Here is a 26,459-nt window from a genome sequence, read left to right on the forward strand (position 1 = left end):
CTCACACACACTCGCTCGCACACACTCACACTCATTCATTCATCATCACCTCGCACCCCTCCCCTACACACACACTCGCTCACACACACTCACACTCGCTCACACACACTCACACTCGCTCACACACACACTCACACTCGCTCACACACACTCATACTCGCTCACACACACACATTCATTCATCATAACCTCGCGCCCCTCCCCTACACACACACACACACTCACTCACACACACTCACACTCGCTCACACACACTCACACTCGCTCACACACACTCACACTCGCTCACACACACTCATTCATTCATCATCACCTCGCGCCCCTCCCCTACACACACACACTCGCTCACACACACTCACACTCGCTCACACACACACTCACACTTGCTCACACACACACTCACACTCGCTCACACACATTCATTCATCATCACCTCACGCCCCTCCCCTACACACACACACTCGCTCACACACACACTCACATTTGCTCACACACACTCACACTCGCTCACACACACTCACTCATCATCACCTCACGCCCCTCCCCTACACACACACACACTCGCTCACACACACTCGCTCACACACACACTCACACTCATTCATTCATCATCACTTCACGCCCCTCCCCTACACACACACACTCGCTCACACACCCACACACACTCGCACACACAGAAACACACACACACCTCGTTCACCATCACCTTGCACCCCTCCCCTACACACACATATTCACTCCCACATACACACATAAACACCGAAACACTCACATACATTCACACACCCTCACACATTCACTCATTCCCCTCCCCTGCACATACACACATACACTCACACACACTCATTCACCCACTCACTCACACACAGAAACACTCACACACTCATGCACACACATTCTACTCAAACACATGCACACTATTCAAACATTCACCATCGCCTCGCACCCTTCACCTCTACACACGCACACTCATTCTCTCACTTACACATTAACCATCAGGTCGTGCTCCTACCTCCCACACCCCCTCCCACCTCACACTCTCACCAGACACTAACTCAAATATTCGTCATGAACACATTCTTGAACACAACTCCCACACACATACACTTACTCTAGCACAGTTACACACACCCACACGCTTATTTAAACACACACTTACTCTAAAACAGTTACACACCCTTACTCAAACTCGCACTTACTCTAACACAGTTACACACACACACGCTTACTTAAACACACACTTACTCAAACACACACTTACTCAAACACAGTTACACAGACACACACCCAAACACACACACTGTAACATACTCTTACCCTCCACACACACACACACACAACTACCTCAACCTGCTTTCCTGCACATACATTGCATCCCGTTCCCTCTCACACATTCTCTCTCTCAGGTACATACACATCACACTCACACACAGATACCACAATTCCTCACACCCACACTCGCTCACCCCAGTGTAATTAATGCTTTACTACAGGTCTTAACTGAGAGACAGTCTGTAATATTTTTTTTAAAAGGCCGGATAGACACTTAAGCTTTAGAAACGGAAAAGAAAATGGGAAGGAGGCAGGGAAATGGGATTTGATAAAGATCTGGATGCAGCCTTAATCGACCAAATTACCTCCATAATGATTCAAAGAGGTGCGACATTCCCCAGAAAGAATTCTGTCCCAGAAGATTAGAAATGTTTGATGAATAAATAGTTTACCAATGAATATTCTGAAAATTCAGACAGTAGAGGAAAAATGTACCTTTCACCCTCTTCTGACGCTCTTTGGTAAGTTATTGCTCCGATGTTAAGATATCCAAGGGTGTTATTCTCATATATTCATTGATCAACCCTCATTCAAAAGTCCCAGTCAAAGTGAACCTTTTCTGCAGCTCCTTATAGTGCGACCAAACTCCTGGTAGCCTCCACAAAAATCAGGACAAGGTAAGAGAGCGCAAGTGTGAGGGTACAAGGAACAGTGAGAGAGAGGGAGGAATTGGCAGTGATAGGAGTTTCAGACTGAGGGGTGTCTGTCGAACTAGCCCTGCCTAAGGCAGTGTGACCCTGCTCCCCACCCCTGTCAAACAACAAGGCTGCCTTTATTCCCGCGGAAAGGGTTTGCAAACAGGACACTTGTTCATTGATGGGAGAAAGGCTTTCAGTTTGAAATGCCAGAATGAAGAAATGTAAGCATTAAATGTCAACAGTGCCCATGAAAACCCCCACACAGCCTCACTCCCAACCTGGCTGCAAAGAGGCCTAACACATTCCCGTTTGCCTTTAATTCCCAAGCTCATTTCAACACGACACCCAAGCAGTTACAAACTAGCAAGAAGGTCACAGATTAACCTCATTCCACAACTTTTAAAATATTTTTTTTAAAGCCGCGTTTCTCAAAGGTTTTCCGTCAAAAAAAATCAGAGTTGCACAATGATATAATCCCCTGCAATACTTTCAGTTTGCAGATCAATTTCTTAAATTCAGATTAATCCGCTTTCCTCTAACTGGGAAAATTGACAGTGTATCAGCCACAGGCAGTGACAGTGTGTGAGAACAAGGCTGGAAGTGGTGTGGGTCACAAACTGGGCAGGTTGTTTTATAAAGTGAATATGGAAAAATAATTTTACTATCTTTTATATTACAAATACTAAAACAAACCCTGTTGAAGTCACAATTTTTATAACATCACGGCACACACACGTACACAAACCCACGCATGCACCCACTCATACATACACAAGCGCACACAAACATGCACAGCCCACTGCTGCCCTCACGGCGCCGAGGATCCGGGTTCGATCCCAGCCCCGGGTCACTGTCCGTGTGGAGTTTGCACATTCTCCCCGTGTCTGCGTGGGTCTCACCCCCACAACCCGAAAGATGCGCAGGGGAGGTGGATTGGCCACGCTAAATTGCCCCTTAATTGTAAAATTAAAAAGTGCACCCACCAGCTCACACACCGACACTCACACATGTACACACACACACACACACACCAATGCCGACGTGCACACATGCAAACATACACACAGGAAATATCTGAAGTTTGCCCCCACATACATCAGCTGTAGGCATCCTGTGGCCTATCTGGGTTCAGAGTGCAGACCATGAAACATTTTGTTAACCTTTGCTCAGGCGCAGGGTCGCCACATTCTGCTGATTTCCATCCACGTCGGTATTGGCCCTATCGGCTTGACTGAGGTGCTTCGTACATAAAGCGAGGGTGAGTGACGTTAGGAGAGTGCGGATTGCTCACAACATTGACTGTGAGAGCCGTGCGCTCCCTGTGTCGAAAGTATAAATATTAGTTTTGTTTTTATCCTTTGAAGTTGATGACCGTTCTATTAATACATGAATGATTAAGCATTTCCTACAACTCATTATGAAATATTTGGTGTGTATTAAATGTATTTAATCTCATTCGTGGGGGTCATGGTCAGTGAACAAGCCCAATTTCAATCTTGGGGCCCATTGAGATGAAGAAGGGACACTCTTGCGGCCCACTCACCAGCCTGGGCTGCCCATCACTGACATAGAGGCTCCCTTGCTGGGTAACACAGAAGAGCTGCACTGAACACATCCAAAATCAGACCCAACTCTGGGAAAGTTCCCAGGAAGTAGCAATGCATGGAGGGGGGGGATCAGAAATTAATGAAGTGGCCCTGGATCATCACCTTTCAGAATATATTAAAGTACTCGACAAAGTTTGGTGGAATCATTAAAACCTTACAGCGCGGATAAAGGCCATTCAGCCCATCATGTTTGTGCCAGCCCTTTGAGAAAGCTGTCCAACTGGTCTGCACTTTCCCCCATAGCCCAGTAAAATCATCCTTTCAACAATTTACTGAATTCCCTGTTGAAAATTATTATTGGATTTGTTTCAATTCAGCCAGCGTGTTATTCCAGATCACTGCGAAAACACTTTATGCTCAGAACACCTCTGATTTATTGGCTAATTTGTCCCCTCCCACTTTCCCTCCCTATCAAAACTCCTCTGTCTTTTTAGCACGTTGATTAAATCTCCTTCTTCGACTGATGGCAGTTTTAAATGGCTCTGTCCTCCCCAGGGGATATTGATCCATGCCAGACGAGATCTCAATGGTCCCTTGAGTCACTCAGCATCTGATCCAAGTGGGCTAGATTCCCAAAGTTGCCTTCACAGCTGGCCAGCCCGTCAACATGGGAGAGATTGGGCAGCACAATGGAGCTTGGTTCAGACATCCCCTGAGCCCCATGCCATCCAGCTGTGCCCACTTTGTTTCCCTTCGCCCTCTTTAGCCCAGGGAGGCCACATTCAATGACTCCCAGAATCCCTAGTTGGGGGGTTGGTTGAGCAGAGGCCGGGCATTGACCTTTATCTTGACTCCTGTCTGCTGGTCAGGAAGGAGATATTGGTTTCAGAGGGAGAGCCCCGTAGTTTTACCAGATTAATACCCGTGAATTCCAATGATTGAATTACGAGGCGATGCTACATAAACTAAGCTTGTACTGACTGGAATTTGGATGGCTTTGAGGTAACTATGTCAAGGTTGTCAAGGTATCAAGGGAAGCAGACGGAACAAATAGGGAGAAAAGATTTCCATTGGTTTAGGAAGCCGAGGGCCAGCGAGCAGAAAACTTAGAGCCAGAGCTTTCAGAGTGAAATGCGGAAACATTTCCACACACAGAGGGTGGTGGAAGTTTGGAACTCGCTTCCACAAATAGCAATTAATGTTGGATCAATTGTTAATTTTAACACAGAGTTTGATAGATTTTTGCTATCTAAGGCACAATCATAATAATTGTTATTGTCACAAGTGGGCTTACATTAACACTGCAATTAAGTTATTGTGAAAATCCCCTCATTCCGGCGCCTGTTCTGGCACACAGAGGGAGAATTCACCAAACAAGCACGTCTTTCGGGACTTATGGGAGGAAACCGGAGCACCCGGAGGAAACCCACACAGACACGGGGAGAACGTGCAGACGCCGCACAGAGATGATTCAAGCCATGAATCAAACCCGGGACCCTGGTTCGAGGAAGGTATAGAGTCATACAGATCTCCATTGGATGGCCTCTCCCATTGAGTGGTGGAGCAGGTTTGAGGGGCTGAATGGCCTCTCCCCATTCTCATGACCAGATGGAGGCCATTGAGCCCTTTGAGCCTTTTCCATCATTCATTGAGTTCATGGCAGATCTATAATCATAACCCCATTCCTCTGCTGCTTAATGTTTTCTGCTATTTATCTGGCAAAAAACATAGTGAGATATTGCTGGGGCATGAACTGCCCTGTAGTGTGAGTGTGCCAAAACTGGGAGATTTCTGTAGGTTATGTCTTGAAGAAATAATGTGATCCCCAAGAGGGGGCAGAAAATTGGTTTCTCCAGAACTTTGCCAGTTTGATGTGGAAATGAGCCAGGATATAGGGGCCTTGTTCTAGCTGCAAGTTAAGTGATACATGGTCAAGATAATTACAAGCAGTCAGAGCCACTCAACATGTGAGCACCTGCTCATTAACATTCCAGCAGTAATTCCAGCTATTAATCATGGACCATGAACAATTTTGACGTCAAAAGGTCTTTAGAGTGGCTAAGCACTGGGGTGTGATACCTGTTGGATATCGTGGGAGAAAATAATATGCAGTGGGCATCAAATTGTCTCGAAGCGAACAATAGGCCAGTTCGGGCGCACTGTTACAGCTGATCGCAGTAACCTGGCAAAGAAAGATCAGGGGAGATACAAAATTTCCTTTCAAGGTGCGTCTCAGCCAATGAACGATTGTCGAGGTGCAGCCAGTGTTGTAATGAGGGAAACGCAGAGGCTAGTTTTTACACAGCAAGCTCCCACAAACAACAATATGATAATAGACTGGATAATCTGTTTTAATGTTGGTGGTTGAAGGATAAAGGTTGAGCGGGAATCTGGGGAGAACTCACCTGCTTTTTATCCCTGTGGGAGCAGATGGGCCTCGGTTTAATGTCTTATGTGGAAGGTGGCACCTCAGACGGTGCAGCACACCCTCAGTACTGCACTGGATGGCTTACCTACTCAAGCCCCCTTGACTGCACCTAGAATCTTTGATTTTGAAGTGTTATCAGTCCGGGACGGGCAACACCTACAGACCCCTCAGAGGCTTGTCGGGAAAAGCTCAAACTGGTGATTCCTCCATCAGTCAAACAGCCCGCCATAATTCAATGTCTGTGGTGACAGAAATGGGCAGCACGGTGGCACAGTGGTTAGCACTGCCACCTCACAGCTCCAGGGGCTCAGGTTCAATTCCGGCCTCTGGTTACTGTCTGTCTGGTGTTTGCACGTTCTCCCCGTGTCTGCGTGGGTTTCCTCCGGGTGCTCCGGTTTCCTCCCACAGTCCAAAGATGTGCAGGTTAGGTGGATTGGCCATGATCAATTGCCCCTTAGTGTCTAAAAAAGGTTGGGTGGGGTTACTAGGTTACTGGGACAGGGTGGAGGTGTGGGCTTAAATAGGGTGCTCTTTCCAAGGGCCAGTACAGACCCGATCGGCTGAATTCTCTTCTTCTGCACTGTAGATTGTATGAAATACTGGCCATTCAGACTACAAGTCACCTTGCAATTGTGAAAAAAATGTCAATAATTACAAGTAATTGACATTATCTCTACAGCAATAAACAAGTATTGAATTCCTCATTGAGTCATTGAACACACCCCATTAATCTGACTTTTATCATCATTAGCCGGGCAATTGGTGGCTAGCATCAGCACGGAATTGGCATGGGATAACATTCCCAAGACTGGATGTTGGATGGGCCTATCACAGAGAGAATGGGAGCGTCGGGAGATGTGCTAGTGGGTAGGTGGAACTATGCGATGTCAGGATAAAATGTGGAAGCTGCTCTTTGTGTGTTATTGTGGATGAAGGGGCAACAAGTAGATGAGAAAGAAAAGGATGGAGGAAATGGAAGTTGGAAACTTGGGCTCTTGCTTGGGAAAGGTAGATAAGACAGGCTCAGGCTACGATGAGAGAGGTGAAAGTGGAACAAAACAGTGGTAGCCGGTGCGATAATGGAGCAGAGCTGTTGCCTATTGCTTCAATTCTTCTCTCTCTCTGGTCGTTACATTTGTTTGTTATCACCTTAGAGAGGCTTTTGACACCACCTTGCTTCTTCCCTGATATTCTGGGGCTGTTTAGCACAGGGCTAAATTGCTGGCTTTGAAAGCAGACCAAGCAGGCCAGCAGCACGGTTCGATTCCCGTAACATCCTCCCCGAACAGGCGCCGGAATGTGGCGACTAGGGGCTTTTCACAGTAACTTCATTTGAAGCCTACTCCTGACAATAAGCGATTTTCATTTAATTTCTTCAGAGATTCGTTATTCACACATCCAATTTTCCTTCTTCCTCTTCCGTTTTTACCCCCAATTTCTCCGGTTGCCAGGACAACACGTTGCTGGGCCTTTGTTTCCAATATTCGTTCTTGGCTGTCTTTCTCTCTGTAATTGGACAGAGCAATCATTTTGATTCCTTTGCAACTACTCTTGACCTAACCCGTTGATCGGTCTCTCTGTCCATCAGCTGATTAGGAACGTCCTCCGCCAAACCCAAACCCGCCAAACCCAAACGGGCAGCACGGTAGCATGGTGGTTAGCATAAATGCTTCACAGCTCCAGGGTCCCAGGTTCGATTCCCGGCTGGGTCACTGCCCGTGCGGAGTCTGCACGTCCTCCCCGTGTGTGCGTGGGTTTCCTCCGGGTGCTCCGGTTTCCTCCCACAGTCCAAAGATGTGCGGGTTAGGTGGATTGGCCATGTTAAATTGCCCGTAGTGTCCTAAAAAGTAAGGTTAAGGGGGGGGGGGGGGTTGTTGGGTTACGGGTATAGGGTAGATACATGGGTTTGAGTAGGGCGATCATTGCTCGGCACAACATCGAGGGCCGAAGGGCCTGTTCTGTGCTGTACTGTTCTATGTATCGTCAATTGACAGGGTTTCTAATAAATAGTTTCCACTGTGGTCAGAGGATAAAGTGTCTGTAATATGAAGTTGTAGTTAGTTACATGACAACCTTCCCAACTTCCTGTGGGTATGAAGTAGTCCTGGCTAAATTTAGCCCCCGATTGAAGAAATATTCTCCACACGCTTCCTGCCTGTCTGGCACTGCCGGCTGTAAAGGACAACCACTTATTATCACAAAGTAACATCAGAGGGTGTGAATAAACTCAATCCGCAGCCACAGGATATCAGACATCCTGGTTGCAGGAGCGCCCACCTGACCTGAGCCCAATGCTAAACCTTTTGGATTTCCGTGCTATTAAATTATATTTATATTTCTTGGTAGATTTACTGTTGAATGTGAGTGAAGCTAACAATAAGTAGAATGCATAACTCTTTTTTTCCCCCACTCTTGATTCTCTGAGGAGAGAGGGGAAGCAAGCGAATGAGAACCTGAAGAGGGAAGAAGAGCGAGAAACAGATAAACTCACGGAGAGAGAGAATGAGAGAAACAGACAAATGAAGAGAAAGAGAGAGAAAGATGAAAAGATAGAAAGAGAAAAGCAAATACACAGATGGAGTTAGAGAGAGAGAGAAAGAGGATGGGCAGGAAGATAAACAGATGGAATGAGAAAGGGGGCAGACAAATAAAAAATAAATGGATATGTACTTCAACCAATTGGCTGAAAGAGGGTATATGAATGAGAAACTGTGAGAGATAAGAGAGAGAGAGATAAAGGGAGACAGAGTTGGAATGAGAATCCTAGAAGACAGTAAATGAGATGTTAAAATTGCCCACCAGTCCCTGACCCAAATAACTGCTGTGGAAAACACACAAGTTATCGAGTGACAATGAAACAGCGACAGTGGCTCAAGGAAGGGGCAGCACGGTGGCACAGTGGTTAACATTGCTGCCGCACGGCGCCGAGGTCCCAGGTTCGATCCCGGCTCTGGGTCACTGTCCGTATGGAGTTTGCACATTCTCCCCGTGTTTGCGTGGGTCTCATCCCCACGACCCAAAAGATGTGCAGATTAGGTGGATTGGCCACACTAAATTAATAATAATAATAATAATCTTTATTATTGTCACAAGTAGGCTTACATTAACACTGCAATGAAGTTACTGTGGAAAGCCCCTCGTCGCCACATTCCGGCGCCTGTACGGGTACACAGAGGGAGAATTCGGAATGTCCAAATCACCTAACAAGTACGTCTTTGGGGACTTGTGGGAGCTCTTAATTGGAAAAAGATAAATGGGTACTCTAAATTTAAAAAAAAAGAAAAAATTCTTTCTGCCCATATCCCACAGGATCCTATTTGGGGACCTGTAACTATTTGGATGGGCACTTTGTATCAAACACAGACACAATCCAACGAGCAAATCTAATCTGATGACCAGAGTCTCTGTCGAACTGGGTCACACCTCACTCAGAGGATCCCTACAATGCGGAAGGAGGCTATTTGGCCCATCGAATCTGCACCGACCCTTCAAAGAGAACACTACCCAGTCCCAATCCCCCACCTACCCGGTAACCCCACCCAACCTTTGGACACAAAGGGATAATTTAGCATGGCCAATCCACCTAACCCGCTTTGGACTGTGGGAGGATGCCGGAGCACCCGGAGGAAACCCACACAGACCCAGGGAGAACATGCAGACTCCGCACAGACAGTGACCCGAGGTCGGAATTGTACCCGGGTCCCTGGCAATGTGAGGTAGCAGTGCTAACCACCTGTACATATGTCAGCACTTCTAAACTTGTCAATAAAATCATCAAGTGGGTGGGTTGGATCTCTATGTTCACAAGTTGAAAAATCACACATGGCATTTTATAATTTTTCGTTCTTTCAATATCTTTTCCTCATCCGCACACAGGTCCAGCCCGAGAGAGGAAGCGGGATGCCTTTTATTAATTTATTCACAGGATGAGTGTACCTGCATTTATTGCCCGTGGGAAGTTGATAGTGGGATGTCCTCCTCCTAAATTGAGCTGAGTTTCTTACTCTGACATTCCAGAGGACACATTGCCATGGGACTGGAGTCACATGTAAACCAGACTGAGTCAATTGGCAGATTTCCCTCCTTAAAGGCATTAGTGAACCAGATGGTTTTTTATAACGATCCAGTAGTTTCACGGTCGCTATTCCAGATTTATTTAATTAACTGAATTTAAATTTCCCAGCTGCCAGGTGGGATTTGTACTCACGTTGCCAGATCATCTGTCCAGCCCCCCGGGGGTTACTAGTTCAGTAACATAAACAATATGCTCGGCATATCAGTTCTTAACACCACAAACCAGGACAAAACCATTCATAATGCTTCCCTCGCCACCAACCTCACATCAAGTCACATTAAGTGGAATGGGGATTTTGTACTGAACTATCTGTGGGTTTAGCCCTGTTCTCCTGCCACCCTAAGCTGCACAGGAGAAGTTAACAAGGAAATGCTTGTACATTCAAGGGAACGGAGGGGCTAGGAGCAGGAGTAGGCTATTCTGCCCTTCACACCTGTTTTTCTGTTCCACTAGATCATGGCTGATCTACGTCAATGTCATTTTCCAGTACTATCCCTTGATATCTTTAACATCCCGAAATCTCTCAATCTCTGTCTTGAACATGCTCAGTGACTGAGCCTCCACAGTCCCCTGGGGTAGAGAATTCCAAAGATTCACCGCCCTCTGAGTTAAGACATTCCTCCTCATCTCAGACCCAAATGACCCGGCTCTTATTCTGCGATAAATATCCGGACGGTACTGCCTGGATGCCCCGATTACACTGCCAGGGTGCCAGGGGGAATGTCAGAGTACTACCCTGACCACCCAGAGGGCTCTATTGTCTACCAAGACCCCTCACGTTGCCATCACGCCGAGCACACGCTTATGGAAACCAGTACAAATCGACACCTGGTCAAGGCCATGCAGGTGCAGCCGTTCACTCACGGACACCGGGAGAATGGGGAGTTGTGATATTTAAATGCGCCTTTAAATATTGTTATCTGGATCACGCCGCAATGGACATAGCGAGTTTGGTTGCTCGAATCCCCCCTCCCTCTATAACCAGTATATAGGTAAGGAGGCCAAAACTCCCCACAATACTCCAAGCACGGCCTCTCCAATGCTCCACACAATTGCAGAACAACGTCTTTACTCCTGTACACAAATACTCTCACATTAAAAGCCAACATCCCATTTTCCATCTAAATTGCTTGCTGCACCTGTCAGTCAGCTTTCAGAGACTTCTGGACCAGGACAACCAGGTCCCTCTGGACATCCACACTTCTCAACCGCTCACTATTTAAGAAATACTCTGCATTTCTCTTTCTCCTATCAAAATGGATACCTTAAATTTTCCACATGGTATTCCGTCGGTCATGTTCTTGTCCACTCTCCCAGTCTGTCTAAGTCCCCCTGAAGCAGCTTTGCATCCTCCTCGCAACTCACATTCCCACCCGGTGTTGTGTCAGCAGCAAACTTGGAAATATTACAAAACACGTGTAAAATGCTGCTCCACATCACTTCCCATTCAATATGGGACAAAGCCCAGCTCCGTACAAAGCCGACACTGTCACGTTTCACAACAACGCATTGGACTCCTGAAAAGACAAGTCAGTGTTTCCGAAATAAGGCCTTAGGCCTAAAACCTCTGATCTCCAAGGCAACGTAACTGAGGGGTACCTCAAAGATACCCTGGTGACACCTCCCCACGGGATGTTCCCAGGTAAGATTTGCAGTGTAAAATCCTTTTGAGCAATTGCCCTGCGTTGGTAACCATGTGAAATTGTGATTTAAATCGCAAACTTCAGATGGTTCTGAAAAGGTTTCAGAAAGTTCAAAAAATTAAAACCACTTGTGGGTAACTACAAACGCTCACTGACCCCTCCTCCTGTTGGGACTCCACCAAGACCTTTAAGAAGGGACCTCTGCCACCCCCACGGCTCAGCTCCAGCTACCCCACCCCCCAACACGCACACACACCGGGTAATCCCTACCCTCACTGGACTTCCCCCCCCCCCAAGGAACTCCCTTCAACCCCCTGACTATTTCCCCCGCCCATGGGACTCCCCCACCCCCGCCAGACCCGACTCCCAACTCCCACCCCACTGTCTGCCAGTTCCCGATCCATCCCCCCCCCCAAACCCTTCCAAGGCCCATCCGAAACCCCCCTGCCCAAAGCCCTACCCACTTACCCCACACACCTACCACCTCCCTGGCTTGTCAGAAACCTTTAAACCTGGCTGGGCCTTTAAACCACCTGTTTTATGGGCGCTCGTGGGCTCCTTCTCCCCGATGCAGCTTTGCCTTGCCTGAATCGGAAGGTCAGGCGAGACAGGATCAGAATAACTGAAAGGTAAGAAAGTAGGAGCGGATTGGCAATCGACTCGGTGGAAGTTTAGGCCTCTCCACAGAGGCTGCCAGACCTGTGGAGTATTTCCAGCATTTTGTACGTTGGTTTCAATGCTTCGGAGTTTCTCTACACCTTGCTCTTTTCTTGACACTTTGCTATAACTGTAACATTATATTCTGCAGTCTCTCCTTCCTTCCCTATGTACGGTATGCATTGTTTGTACAGCATGCAAGAAACAATACTTTTCACTGTATACTAATACATGTGACAATAATAAATCAAAAATCAAAGGGCAGCACGGTGGCGCAGTGGTTAGCACTGCAGCCTCACGGCGCCGAGGTCCCAGGTTTGATCCCGGCTCTGGGTCACTGCCCGTGTGGAGTTTGCACATTCTCCCCGTGTTTGCGTGGGTTTCGCCCCCACAACCCAAAATATGTGCAAGCTAGGTGGATTGAACATGCTAAATTGCCCCTTAATTGGAAAAATGAATAGTTTACTCTTGAAAAATTTTTTTTATAGAAATAAAAATCAAAAATCAAAAAAGAAATCAAAAAGAAATCACTGAATCTGATTAAAGATTCTCCAACCAGCAACAGGTCAGTGTCCTTTTCTGTGATGTTTAACTTTCTACTTTTCATTATCATGAATTAAAAATATTCATAAAATAAAAAACAAATAGAAGATAAAATGCTAAATATCACAGTGATTAAAAATAACAAACAATAATTTAGAGATTAAAAAATGAACTACCTTAAAGTGCACAAAAACTGGCTTGTTATTCTTTCCAATCTTCCGAGAGAGAAACAACTTATTCCCCATGACTAGGAGAGGATTCCTGCTCTTTCCTTACTTCCACAATGGTCAATCGAGGTTTGTACCTCGAGTTCGGCAAACTCACGTGAACGAGGGTGAATGTCCAATGAGATTCAGTCTCCCACTGAGGCACAAGCCAGTGAAGAGCCTGTTAAGATGTCCCAGCCGGTGCTAAAACTGCAGCTGAACTTTCCCAGGCTCAGATTGACTCTCCACCTGTTGCTGTGCCTTCCCCACGCGCAGCAGCAAAATAAATAATAATTTGCGACTAATGGTTTCACGGAATGGCCATCTGATGATGGATGGTTGGCAGTGTTACAGATCCCTCAGCCTGTACTCTGCAATCGGCCTCACCTCATTAACCACATTCTTCACACGCGGCTGCGCATGCCAATTTTCAGTAACATGACAACATGAGCAACTTATCCAATGATCAGATCCGGACCGCGTTCAAATCCCAATAATTTTGCAAATGTGGATGTGCAAACTCTTGGGCAGTTGCCCAATTGCTCCAGTTTCCTGTATCCCAGTCCTTCTCTCGCATTCCCAAATATTATTCTACACATGTCAACCGGACATCAATCAAATGCGTGCTCTGGTTATAAGAAGGAAGAATCACATTTATATATCGCCTTTCATGGCTTAAGGATTCACCAAAGAACTTCACAGCCAATGTAAGGACTTTTTATGATCACTTAGTGCAGCGATGTTGGAGCCACATCATAATTATTAACTTGGTCACAATCTAATAGTTCAGGAGGCATGGTGAATCAAAGCTGAAATATTCTGTTGGTCTCATTATCATAGGGGGCAGGGCATGTACTAATCCAACTGCCGGAGGGCACACCAGAGAAATCCAGAGTGATACAGACTCCGCCCATTCCCCCCAACACACATCCAAGATCTGAAAACAGCAGCTGGAGAGATCACAGCTCCAAACTAACACCTAAACTCCCCGTTGGAACATCTGCGCACCACCCAACAAAGAACAATGTAATAACGCCTTCCAAGCACATGACCTCCGCTACCCAAAGAGAACAAGGGCAGCAGACACATGGGGGGACCATCGCCTGGAAGTTCCCCTCCAAACCACACACCATCCTGACTTGGAAATATGTCACACTTCCTTCACTGTCGCTGGGTCAAAATCCTGAAAGTCTTTCCCTAACAGCACTGTGGGTGTACCTACACCACAGGGACTGCAGCGGTTCAAGATGGCAGCTCACCACCATCTTCTCAAGGGCAATCAGGGGTGGGCAATGAACGCTGCCCTAGCCAGTGACGCCCACGTGAATGAATAAACATTAAACCTCAGATTCCAAAGGTTATCTTCATTTGGCCCAGCTACAGGTCTTTTCTTGATCTGATCTCTCGATGTAACATCTGAAGCTTATAATTATTTTTAAACTGTGCAATTTGCGATTATTGAAATTCTCTGAGGTCAGATTGATAAAGACAGCTGCAGTGGGTTAGCACAGCTGCCTGTCGGCGCCGAGGTCCCAGGTTCGATCCCGGCTCTGGGTCACTGTCCGTGTGGAGTTTGCACGTTCTCCCCGTGTGTGCGTGGGTTACGCCCCCACAACCCAAAGATGTGAATGGATTGGCCATGCTAAATTGCCCCTTAATTGGAAAAAATGAATTGGGTACGCTAAATTTTAAAAAATGATAAAGGCAGCTGGATAATTTTATTCGCTCCCCTCTCTCACTCAGACTAGTTGCTGAGGACATGGCAAAGACTGACCTATGCCCCCACATGGCGATGATGGATTGGAGAATGGTACTTAAGGAGATGGTGTTGGATATGCAATATGCATTCAAAGAATGCATGGGGGAACTGCAGCAATTGTTCATTCCTGTCTGGCACAAAATTAAAATGCAAAAGATGGCCAAACTATGGTTTACACGAGAAATTAGTGATAATATTAAATCTAAGGAAGAGGCATACAAATTGACCAGAAAAAAACAACAGGCCTGAGGATAGGGAGCAGTTTAAAGTTCAGCAAAGGTGGACAAAGAGATTGACTAAGGAGAGTAAAGTATGAGAGTAAGCTTGTGGGGAACATAAAAACTGACTTAAAGTTTCTATAAGTACGTGAAGAGAAAATAATTGGTGAAGCCAAATGTAGTCAGAAACAGGGGAATTCATTTATTTTTAAATTTAGAGTATCCAATTTTTTTTTTTCCCCAATTAAGGAGCAACGTAGCTGACCCTGCACACCTTTCGGGTTGTGGGGGTGAGACCCACGCGGACGCGGGGAGAATGTGCAAACTCCACACGGACAGTAACCCAGAGCCGGGACCGAACCCACGTCCTCAGAGCTGTAGGCAGCAGAGCTAACCACTGCGACACCGTGCCACCCAGAGAAACAGGGGATTGTATAATGGTGAACAAAGAAATGGCTGAGCAACTAAATACACACTTTGGTTCTGTCTTCACAAAGGTGGAGACAAATGATGTACTAGAAATGTTGGGGAAGTCAGGGTTAGTGACAGAGACGAACGGAAGGAAATCAGTATGAGTAGAGAAATGGTGTTGGGCAAAGTGATGAGATTGAAGGCCGATAAATCCCCGGAGCCTGATAATCTACATCCCAGAGTACATAAGGAAGTGGTCCGAGGAATAATGGATGCATTGGTGGACATCTTCCAAGATTTTGTAGACTCTGGAACAGTTCCTGCAGATTGGAGGGTGGCTAATGTAACCCCACTATTATGAAATGAAATGAAATGAAAATCGCTTATTGTCACGAGTAGGCTTCAAATGAAGTTACTGTGAAAAGCCCCTAGTCGCCACATTCCGGCGCCTGTTCGGGGATGCTGTTACGGGAATCGAACCGTGCTGCTGGCTTGCCTTGGTCTGCTTTAAAAGCCAGCGATTAGCCCTGTGAGCTAAACAGCCCCTGTTAAAAAGGGAAGTAGAGAGAAAACAGGGAATTATGGACAAATCAGCCTTACGTTGGTAGTGCGGAAAATTCCAGAGTCCATTCTAAAATATTTAATAGCAGAGCACTTGGAAAACAGTGACAGAATTGGACAGAGTCTGCATGCAGTTATGAAGGGGAAATCATGCTTCACAAATCTACTTTCAGGGTGCAACTAGGAAAGATAACGAGGGGGATCAAGTGTATGTGGTTATTTGGACTTTCAGAAGACTTTCAGCAAAGTCCCTCATAAGTGATTAGTGTGTAAAATTAAAGCGCACGGGATTGTGATGGATAGTTGGCAGACAGGAAACAGAGGGCGCGATTGTCCGGCCACATTTTGCCGGAAAAGCAGCTCGCCGCGGTGCAGCGTGGCCGGTGAAAGCCGGGAGACGCCGCTCCTGGGATCTACCCGGCTCGCAACGCCGCGTGAGATTCAACACAAACTCGTGGGACGTTGTAAGGGGAATCCCACCCACAATGAGCGGGATCACATTTTGGCAAATCTGCATATTAGAGCGCGGCAGTAAGCCTTAATCTAATGTGCAGATCCCCAAGGTACCTGAGGCTTTGAGATTCAATCCCTTCACCTCGGGGACCTCGAGCGAGCGCCATTTGATGCTGGTCCTCGTTTGTGGACAAACAGGGACCAGACAGAAGAGCACTTGTGGGGTCTCCAAGGAGATTGGAGCCCCCCCCCCAGCTGCATGCCCTTCGGGCAGTGTGCTGCCCTGGCAGTGTCAGCCTGGTACCGTTACCTGGGTGGGTGCCAAGCTGGCCTTTCTTGCATGCATGTGCTCGGGCCAGGCTTGCTAATCGCACTCTCTCGGGAACTTTGTTCCCTTTTGGGAAGATTGTGCCCAAAGAGTAGGAATAAACGGGCTTTTTCCAAGTGGCAGGGAGTGACCAGTGGGGTACCCCAGGGATCAGTGCCAGGACCCCAACTATTCACAATACACATTAATGATTTAGATGAGGGAACAAAATGTAATATCTCCAGATTTGCAGGTGAAACAGAGCTGGGTGGGAGGGAGAGCTGTGAGGAGGATGCAGAGATGCTTCAGTGTGAGTTTGACAATTTGAGTGAGTGGGGAAATGTATGGCAGATGCAGTGTAATGTGGAGAAATGAGAGGTTATCCACTTTGGTGGTAAAACAGGAAGGCAGATTATTATCTGAATGGCTATAGATTTAGAAGGGGAAAGTGCAATGAGACCAGGGTGTCCTCGTACACCAGTCGCTGAAAGTAAGCGTGCAGGTGCAACAGGCGGTAAAGAAGGCAAATGGTGTGTTGGTCTTCATAGTGAAGATTCGAGTGCAGGAGCAGGAATGTCTGGAATATGTTATGCAATTTTTGTCCCCTTATCTAAGGAATGAGGTGCTCATGGTAGACGGAGTGGAGGGAAGGTTTACCAGACTGATTCCTGGGATGGCGGGACTGACGTATGAGGAGAGATTGAGTTGGTTCGGATTGTATTCGCTGGGGTTTGGAAGAATGAGGGGGGCTCTCATAGAAACCTATAAAATTCTGACAGGACTAGACAGGGTAGATACAGAAAGAATGTTGCCGATGACGGGAGTCCAGCGCCAGGGGTCACAGTTGAAGGATCCGGGATAGACCATTAAGGACAGAGATGAGGAGAAAAAATGTCTTCACCTGGAGAGTGGTGAGCCTGTGAAAATCAGCACACAGAAAGCATTTGAAGCCAAAGCATTGCATATGTTCAGGAAGGAGTTTGATATATGCCTTGGGGCTAAAGGGATCAAAGGATATGGGGGGATAGTGGGAGCAGGTTACTGAGTTGGATGATCAGCCATGATCATAATGAATGGTGTAGCAGGCTCGAAGGGCCCAAGGACCTACTCCTGTTCCTATTTTCTATGTTCCATTTTTTGGTGCCTTTAATGCTATATAACATTCCAAGATGTTTCACAGGAGCATTGCCAAATGATGAGCCACATAAGGACATACTATGACAGGTATGGGAAAGGTGTGAGGGATTGTCTTAATGGAGTATATTTTGGGGCAGATCCTGTGCTGAGGGAGTGGAACACCACGGAGAACACCAAATGATAAAAAGAAAGACTTGCATTTTTATAGCACCTTTCACCACCACAGGGCCTGCTGAACTGTTTTGCAACACCATTTGAATTGTAGAGAACTGGTGGAAACAGGAAAACTTGCGCACTGCAAGTCCCACAAACAATAACGTGATAATGAATGACCCGAATAATCTGTAGTTCAGTGTTTGTTTAATTAGCATATGGGATATGGGCATCGCTGGCTAGGCCAACATTTATTATCCGACCCTATTTGCACTGGAGAAGATGGTGGAGAGCTACATTGTTGAACCGTTGCAATTCTTGTAAGAACAAAGAACAAAGAACAGTACAGCACAGGAACAAGCCCTTCGGCCCTCCAAGCCTGTACTGACCATGCTGCCCGTCTAAACTAAAATCTTCTGCACTTCCGGGGTCCGTATCCCTCTATTCCCATCCTATTCATGTATTTGTCAAGATGCCCCTCTCGCTAATACGTCCATTTGCTTCCAAATGGGGGTAGATCCTGTCTCGAAGAATTCTCTCCAGTAATTTCCCTACCACTGACGTAAGGCTCACCGGCCTGTAGTTCCCTGGATTATCCTTGCTACCCTTCTTAAACAAAGGAACAACATTGGTGATCCTCCAGTCCTCCGGGACATCACCTGAAGACAGTGAGGATCCAAAGATTTCTGTCAAGGCCTCAGCAATTTCCTCTCTAGCCTCCTTCAGTATTCTGGGGTAGATCCCACCAGGCCCTGGGGACTTATCTATCTTAATATTTTTCAAGACGCCCAACACCTCGTCTTTTTGGATCTCAATGTAACCCAGTCTATCTACACACCCTTCTCCAGACTCAACATCCATCAATTCCTTCTCTTTGGTGAATGCTGATGCAAAGTATTCATTTAATACCTCGCCCATTTCCTCTGGCTCCACACAGAGATTCCCTCTCCTGTCCTTCAGTGGGCCAACCTTTCCCTGGCTACCCTCTTGCTTTTTATGTACATGTAAAAAGCCTTGGGATTTTCCTTAACCCTATTTGCCAATGACTTTTCGTGAGTCCTTTTAGCCCTCTTGACTCCTTGCTTAAGTTCCTTCCTACTTTCCTTATATTCCACACAGGCTTTGTCTGTTCCCAGCCTCTAGCCCTGACAAATGCCTCCTTTTTCTTTTTGATGAGGCCTACAATATCTATCGTTATCCAAGGTTCCTGAAATTTGCCATATGTATCCTTCTTCCGGCAGGAACATGCCGGTCCTGAATTACATTCAACTGACATTTGAAAGCCTCCCACATGTCAGATGTTGATTTACCCTCAAACATTCGCCCCCAATCTAGGTTCTTCAGTTCCTGCCTAATATTGTTATAATTAGCCTTCCCCCCAATTTAGCACATTCACCCTAGGATCACTTTTATCCTTGTCCACCAGCACTTTAAAACTTACTGAATTGTGGTTACTGTTCCCAAAATGCTTCCCTACTGAAACTTCTACCACCTGGCCAGGTTCATTCCCCAATACCAGGTCCAGTATTGCCCCTCTGCTTTGGTCCAATATGGTCTATAGTCCAACGAGGGAAGGGGCTGTAATGGACCTGGTATTGGGGAATGAGCCCGGCCAGGTGGTAGAAGTTTCAGTAGGGGAACGTTTCGAGAACAGTGACCACAATTCAGTAAGTAAGGTAGGTACAAACTGTGCGCTTAGGGAGGGAGTTCCAGGTTTTTGACCCAGTCACAGTGAAGGAACGGTGATATGGTTCCAAGTCAGGACAGTGAGTAACGTGGAGGTGTTCACATGTCTCTGCCCTTGTCCTTCGAGGTGGCAGAGGTTACAGGTTTGGAAGATGACAGTGAAAGCGCCTGAGTGTTCTCCTGCAGTGCATCTTATAGATGGTACACACGGCTGCCACTGTGCGTCGGTGGTGGAGGGAGTGTATGTTTGTGGATGGGATGGCAATCAAATGGGCTGCTATATCCTGGATGGTGTCATGCTTCTTGTGTGCTGTTGGAGCTGCACTCACCCAGGCAAGTGGAGAGTCTCCCATCACACTGCTGGCTTGTGCTTTGTAGATGGTGGACAGGCTTTGGGGAGTCAGGAGGGGAGTTACCCACTGCAGAATTCCAAATCTCTGGCCTGCTCTGAGAGCCACAGTATTAATGTGGCTAGTCCAATTCAATTTCTGGGTCAATGGTAAGCTCCAAAATGTTGATAGTAGGAGATTCAGTGATGTTAACGCTATTGAATGTCAAGGGGCATTGGATAAATCCTCTCATTGGAGATGGTCGTTGCCTGGCACTTGTGTGCCACTTATCAGCCTGAACCTGGATATTGTCCAGGTCTTGCTGCATTTGGACATGGACTGTTTCAGTATCTGAGGAGTGGTGAATGGTGCTGAACATTGTGCAGTCATCAGTGAACATCTCCACTTCTGACCTCATTAAAATCTAACACAAATTGCTGATAATTGAAGGGTAGACATTCGAGCATCTTTTCAAGCCGAAGTAAAGTAAAAAAAAAAACAAGGGGCGGGATTCTCTGCCAGAGGGATTCTCTGTTGTGCTGGTAGAGCACCCGCGCCCCCCGTGTTTCTCGACAGCGGGGGGGGGGGGGGGGGGGGGGGGGGGGGGGGGGGGGGGGGGGGGGGGGGGGGGGGGGGGGGGGGGGGGTGGTGGCTACAATGGGAAATCCCATTGGCCGGTGGCGGGAATGGAGAATCCCGCTGCCGGCGAGGGTTGGGTGCCCAGGAAAATGCATATGTTCCCATATGTCCTCAGGCCTGATGGATTGCATCATAGAATATTAAAGGAAGTAGCTACAGAGGGACTGTGGTAATCTTCCAAGAATCCTTAAATTCTGGGAAAGTTCCAGAGAATTGGAAAACAGCCAATGTAATACATTTATTCAAAAAGGAAGGAGACAAAAAGCAAATAACAAATAACAAAGGCCAGTTAACTTAACTTCTGTCATCGTCAAAATGTTAGAGTCCATTATAAAGGATATAATAATGGGCAACGCGGTGGCGCAGTGGGTTAGCCCTGCTGCCTCACGGCGCTGAGGTCCTGGGTTCAATCCCGGCTCTGGGTCACTGTCCGTGTGGAGTTTGCCCCCTGTCTGCGTGTGTCTCACCCCCACAACCCAAAGATGTTCAGGGTAGGTGGATTGGCCATGCTAAATTGCCCCTTAATTGTAAAAGAAAGAATTGGGTACTCTAAATTATTATTTTAAATAAATAGAGGATTGGCTAATTGATAGAAGACAGAGAGTTGGCATTAGAGGAGATTTATCAGGATGGCAACCTGTAACTAATGGAGTGCCACAGGGATCAGTCCTGGGGCCACAATTATTCACAATATGTATTAATGACTTGGACAATAGGGACACAGTGAAGTGAACACACCGTTGCCAAGTTTGCGGCTGACACAAAAATAGATGGGAAGTCAGATGGTGAGGATAACACAAGAGTTTACAGAGGGATATAGACAGGTTAGGTGAGTGGGCAAAAACTTGGCAGATGGAATATAATGTAGGTAAAGGTGAAGTTATGCACTTTGGTAGGAAGAATAAAGGAGCTGAATATTATTTAAATGGGGAAAGACTGCAGAAAGCTGCAGCACAGAGATGTGATGAATGTATTAAATTGTTATACATTATATTTTGTGCCGTCTATGGCAAGGCCTGCAAGACATAACGGGCTACAAGAAGAAGGCATGTAAAATCTCCAGCTCCAACACACCCTTCCCTGATGAGCTCAATGCATTCTATGCCCGTTTTGAGAAAGAGGTCAGCAAGAGCGAGCCCTCCACCCCAGAAACTGCGGATGAACTTGTATCTGAGATCACCACTGCAGACGCCAGAGCAGCCTTCTCGAAGGTCAACCCATGGAAAGCCACTGGGCCAGATGAGCACTCAGGTCTTGTGTGGATCAGCTGCATCATCCATCATCCCTGTACCAAAGAAAAGCCAAGCAGTGTGCCTTAATGACTATCGTCCAGTGGCTCTGACATCCATCATCATGATGTGCTTCGAAAGGTTAGTCATGGCACAAATCAACTCCAGCCTCCCGGTTGCCTTGATCCATTACAGATTGCCTACCACTGCAACAGATCCACAGCAGATGGCGCCTCCATGGCCCTGCACTCTACCCTGGAACACCTAGATAACAAAGACACCTATGTCAGACTCCTATTTATCGACTACAGCTCAGCCTTCAACACCATCATTCCTACGAAACTCATCTCCAAACTCCGTGGCCTTGGCTTCGGCTCCTCCCTCTGTGACTGGATCCTGAACTTTCTAACCCACAGGCCACAATCAGTAAAGATAGGCAATAACACCTCCTCCACGATCATCCTCAACACCGGTGTCCCACAAGGCTGTGTCCTCAGCCCCCTACTATACTCCTTATACACCTATAACTGTGTGGCCAAATTCCCCTCCAACTTGATTTTCAAATTTGCTGATGACACCACCGTAGCGGGTCGGATTTCAAACAATGACGAGACAGAGTACAGGAATGAGATAGAGAATCTGGTGAACTGGTGCAACGACAATAATCTCTCCCTCAATGTCAACAAAATGAAGGAGATTGTCATCGACTTTAGGAAGCGTAGTGGAGAACATGCCCCTGTCTACATCAATGGGAATGAAGTAGAAAGGGTTGAGAGCTTCAAGTTTTTAGGTGTACAGATCACCAACAACCTGTCCTGGTCCCCCCATGCCGACACTATAGTTAAGAAAGCCCACCAACGACTCTACTTTCTCAGAAGACTAAGGAAATTTGGCATGTCAGCTGTGACCCTCACCATCTTCTACAGATGCACCATAGAAAGCATTCTTTCTGGTTGTATCACAGCTTGGTATGGATCCTGCTCTGCCGAAGACCGCAGGAAACTACAAAAGGTTGTGAATGTAGCCCAGTCCATCACACAAACCAGCCTTCCATCCATTGACTTTATCTATAATTCCCGCTGCCTCAGAAAGGCAGCCAGCATAATTAAGGCCCCACGCACCCCGGACATACTCTCTTCCACCTTCTTCCGTCAGGAAAAATATACCAAAGTTTGAAGTCACGTACCAACCGACTCAAGAACAGCTTCTTCCCTACTGCCATCAGACTTTTGAATTGACCGACCTCGTATTAAGTTGACCTTTTCTCTACATCTTGCTATAACTGTAACATTATATTCTGCAGTCTCTCCTTCCTTCTCTATGTACGGTATGCATTGTTTGTACAGCATGCAAGAAACAATACTTTTCACTGTAATACATGTGTCAATAAAAAATGAAATAAAAAAATCAGTAATGTAGTTAGAAACCTTGGTTTGAGACCCATACAGGATGTGGGGTCATAGAATCCCTGCAATGCAGAAGGAAGCCATTTGGCCCATCAAGTCTGCACTGACCCTCTGAAAGAGCACCCCACCCTCATCCATAAATCACAAAAAAACTAGCATGCAAGTTCAGCAGGTAGTTGCCAAGGCAAATGGAACGTTGGCCTTTATTTCAAAGGGAATGGAGTAGAGAAATAGGGACGTCTTGCTAAAACTACGCAAGGCAATAGTTAGACCATGGCTGAAATACTGTGAATAGACTTGGTCTCCTTATCTAAGGAAAGATAGACTGGCATTGGAGACAGTCCAGAGAAGGTTCATGAGATTAATCCCGATATGGAAAGATTTTCTTATGAGGAGAGGTTGAGTAGGTTGGGCCTGTACTCGTTGGGAGTTGAGAAGAACGAGAGGTGACCATATTAAGACATATAGGATAGTCAGGGGGCTTGACAGGGTCGATGCTGAGAGGTTGTTTCCCCTTGTGCGAGAGTCGAGGACCAGAGGACATAATCTCAGAGTAAGGAGTCACTCATTGAAGACAGAGATGAGGAGTTTCTTCTCTCAGAGGGGAGTGAATCTGTGGAATTCTTTACCGCAGAGAGCTGTAGAGGCCGGGTCGTTAAGTATGTTCAAGGCTGAGATGGAGAGACTTTTAATCAGTAAGGGAATCAAGGATTATGGGGATGAGGTGGGAAAGTGGAATTGAGGATTATCACATTAGCCATGATCCATTGAATGGTGGAGCAATTGGGGGGGCTGTGTGGCCTACTATTGCTCCTAGATTTGATGGTCATTTGGAAAGGTCGTTGATGAAGCAGCTGAAGATGGTTGGGCCTAGGACACTACCCTGAGGAACTCCTGCAGTGATGTCCTGGGACAGAGATGATTGACCTCCAATCACCACAACCATCTTCCTTTGTGCCAGGTATGACTCCAAGCAGGAGAGAGATTCCCACTGACCCCAATTTTCCTTGGGTTCTTGATTGCAGGAGGTGGTGGCATAGTGGTAATGTCACTGGTTCAGTAATGCAGAAATACAGGCCGTTGGGGACATGGATTCAAATCCCACCATAGTATCTGCTGGAATTTAAATTCAGTGAATAAATCTGGAATACAAGATGAGTCTCAGTAATGGTGACCATGAAACCATTTTCCATTGTCGTAAAAACCAATTTGGTTCACTAATGTCCTTTAGGGAAGGAAATCTGACGTCCTTACCTCGTCTGACCTACATCTGACTCTAAACACACATCAATGTGGTTGACTCTTAACTGTCCCCTGAAATGGCCTAACCACCTATATTATGTTCATGGAGGATTCTGGATGGGCAACACATACTGGCCCTGCAAGCGATGCGAAAGAACAAAATTGCCGCACGCTGTGAAATGCGACACAGTCACTCTCACCTCTTGGTGTCAGCTCCTTTGTCCATGTTTGGTCCAAGGTTTCAAAGAGCTGAGTGCCCCTAGCGGAACCCAGTGAACATCAATGAGCAGGTTATTGCTGAGTAAGTGCAGCTAGACAGCACTGTTGAGGACGCCGTGCGTCACTTTGCTCATGATCGAGAGTAGGCTGACGGGGCATTAATTGGTCGGGTTGGATTTGTCCTGTACTTTGTGGACAGGACATTCCTGGGCAATTTCCCACAGTGCTGGGTAGATGCCGGTGTTGCAGCTGTATTGGAATATCCTGGATAGTGCGGCAGCTAGTTCCAGAGCACAGGTCTTCAGGACTATTGCCGAAATGTTGTCAGGGTCCAAGGCCTTTGAGGTATATTGACTGAGGCATTGGCCTTGACACTAGGGAGAAGGCCTCCCTGTCCTTCTTGGAAACAGATTTTTTTTTACAAACACCTTGGACTGTTTGACAGGAAATGAATGTTTTAAATCTAATCAGTAATTGGAATTGTGGTGAAACATCACAGGTTCCAGACAATATACTTAAAGAAGGTTATCTGGCTTTCATTTTATATAATATCAAACTTAAACTGTTCTGTGCGATGTCTGCACGTTCTCCCCGTGTCTGCGTGGGTTTCCTCCGGGTGCTCCCACAGTCCAAAGATGTGCAGGGCGGGTGGATTGGCCATGCTAAAAAAAATGTCCCTTAGTGTCCAAAGATGTGCAGGTTAGGGGGTTATGGGGATAGTGCGGGGGAGCGGGCCTAGATAGGGGGCACTTTCAGAGGGTCGGTGCAGGTTCGATGGGCCCAATGGCCTCCTTCTGCACTCTAGGGATTCTATGGTTCTATGTTTTATGACTATAATATATTTAGGGAAATTATAAATTTCACATTCAACTGACAGTGTCTCGGTTTAACATCTCATCCACAACCGACAGTTTTATTGTCACTCGTTCATGGGATGTAGTCTCCCCAGCAAGACCGGAATGTGTTGTCCAGCCCTATTTAAATACATTGTTCCTAATCTTTTGCTTACTGTCGGAATCTTAAACGGTAAAGGGTCCACGAGGCAGCAGGTGACGGTTGAGTGGGAAGCAGGGGGGATAATTCCCAGTCTGCTAGTGAGGTTGACAAAGCCAGCGCCTTTGAAGATGGTTTTCTCAGATCCAGGTGTCAGCACCTGAGGCCGTGGCAACCACAGCTTCAGCAGTTTCAAAGTGCGCAGTTAGTGGCTTGTCTGGGGCGGCACGGTAGCACAGTGGTTGGCACTGTTGTCTCATAACACCAGGGTCCCAGGTTCGATTCCCCGCTGGGTCACTGTTTGTGCGGAGTCTGCACGTTCTCTCCGTGTCTGCGTGGGTTTCCTCCGGGCGCTCCGGTTTCCTCCCACAAGTCCCGAAAGACGTACTGTTAGGTGAATTGGACATTCTGAATTCTCCCTCTGTGTACCCGAAATGGCGCCGGAATGTAGCGACTAGGGGCTTTTCACAGTAACTTCATTACTCGTGACACTAATAAAGATTGTTATTATTATCTTGACTCAAGCGTCGGCTGCCGTCAGACTGCACTCCTATGCAAATGAATGGAGGATGTGGTGAAGCAGTTTGGCAACAATGTTCCTGGCACAATCAAATATCGGTGCTTCAATTCGTCAATGAGTTCCTGACC

General features: G+C 46.7%; 1 protein-coding gene across 16 annotated transcripts in view; it reads right to left on the reverse strand.

Annotated features, from left to right (window-relative positions):
* Positions 1–26,459, reverse strand: part of phldb1b (pleckstrin homology-like domain, family B, member 1b) — a 356,171-nt gene that overhangs the window by 324,992 nt on the left and 4,720 nt on the right. Inside the window, exon 1 of one of the 16 annotated variants that reach the window (XM_038779268.1) lies at positions 1,768–1,883. The exons of the other annotated variants lie outside the window; for them this stretch is intronic. The gene's annotated coding sequence lies outside the window, so the exon portion shown is untranslated. Of the gene's footprint in view, positions 1–1,767; positions 1,884–26,459 lie in introns of those variants that run through there. 16 annotated transcript variants of the gene reach the window in all.

This window comes from Scyliorhinus canicula, chromosome 19 (genome assembly GCF_902713615.1).
Source record: "Scyliorhinus canicula chromosome 19, sScyCan1.1, whole genome shotgun sequence".
Lineage (NCBI taxonomy): Eukaryota > Metazoa > Chordata > Chondrichthyes > Carcharhiniformes > Scyliorhinidae > Scyliorhinus > Scyliorhinus canicula.